Source organism: Penaeus monodon, chromosome 27 (genome assembly GCF_015228065.2).
Source record: "Penaeus monodon isolate SGIC_2016 chromosome 27, NSTDA_Pmon_1, whole genome shotgun sequence".
Classification (NCBI taxonomy): domain Eukaryota; kingdom Metazoa; phylum Arthropoda; class Malacostraca; order Decapoda; family Penaeidae; genus Penaeus; species Penaeus monodon.
In genome coordinates, this window is record NC_051412.1 from 26,656,974 (window position 1) to 26,657,565 (window position 592).

Here is a 592-nt window from a genome sequence, read left to right on the forward strand (position 1 = left end):
CTCATACGCGTCTTTAGAAATAAAAAAGGTGTCTCAAATGATCGATGAATTAATGGCATTTAAACAATATGATAATTGGTCTTCAGTACGATAGGCAAAAGTCACTGATGGATGTGAATCGTAAACCATCTTTAAAATTTCCGAAATTCAGTCGAGTCAGTAAGGCTGTTTAATCCTACTTTTTTTTCTTTATTCCAACAAAGTTGATTTTTGAGTATCATTTGAATTGCCCAAAAGTAATTTAACTAAATGAAGCAATTCCTGTTCCAGCCTTAGTCAACCCTTTACTATCATTTAATTTTGAGGAGTCTGTAAGTCAGCAAATTAACCATCATTTACGTTTCAACATATTTATGAAAATTTTCATTTCCACTCATGATAATCAACAACAGTCATCTAAGCCAATTAACTCATCAAATTTAACAATTACCCTTTTTTTTAAACTACCAGAAGTCAATCAACTCAAGTTTGATAATTTCCTGTTTTTAAAACCCCGAAAAGCTATCAAGCCATTGCCTAAAAACCGCCAAAAAATCAAAATTTAACCAAGATAAACAATCTACTCCTATTCCCAACCTCCCCAAAAAGATAA

General features: G+C 31.8%; 1 protein-coding gene across 1 annotated transcript in view; it reads right to left on the bottom strand.

The window, feature by feature from the left end:
• Positions 1–592, bottom strand: part of LOC119590374 — a gene marked incomplete at its 5' end in the record, with an annotated part of 3,826 nt that overhangs the window by 1,975 nt on the left and 1,259 nt on the right.